The sequence below is a fragment of the Phyllobates terribilis genome, unplaced genomic scaffold (assembly GCF_046119375.1).
Source record: "Phyllobates terribilis strain yellow unplaced genomic scaffold, ASM4611937v1 Scaffold_4__5_contigs__length_816908805, whole genome shotgun sequence".
In the NCBI taxonomy this organism is placed as follows: domain Eukaryota; kingdom Metazoa; phylum Chordata; class Amphibia; order Anura; family Dendrobatidae; genus Phyllobates; species Phyllobates terribilis.
The window spans coordinates 675416737-675417163 of NW_027362764.1; the positions used below are offsets into that span (position 1 = coordinate 675416737).

Below are 427 nucleotides of genomic sequence, written 5' to 3' on the forward strand. Positions count from 1 at the left end.
AGGTCTTCTGACCCCTATGCCTTTTTGTTGTGTGTTTGTCTTTGACTGCTACTATTTCTGCTAGGAGGTGTCCAACTTTTCCCAGTCCCTAGATCTTGTAGGGATCCCTCCCTCACATCTATAGGTCTGCGTTCAGACTAGCCGAGGACTTTAGCGGGTCTGATCGCAGGATCAGGTTCCCCGTTACATCGTAGGGATCTAGTTTAGTTCTATTGTAGGGATAGATCTCCTTTCTTTCCATACTCTCTGTAGCAGATCATAACAAAGCGATCCTGAGAAAGGCTGGCCGGGCGATGGATCAAGCAGCGTCTACTGGCCATACCACCTTGGATACGCCCGATCTCGTCTGATCTCGAAAGCAAAGCAGGGCTGGGCTAGGACAGTACTTGGATGGGAGACCTCCTGGGAACACCGGGTGCTGTAGACC

General features: G+C 50.8%; 1 non-coding gene across 1 annotated transcript; it reads left to right on the plus strand.

Moving 5' to 3' along the window:
* The first annotated feature begins 307 nt into the window (after nt 1–307).
* LOC141267026 (5S ribosomal RNA) lies at nt 308–427 on the plus strand. The gene has a single exon (XR_012321045.1). It is a non-coding gene; the product is annotated as a 5S ribosomal RNA (ribosomal RNA).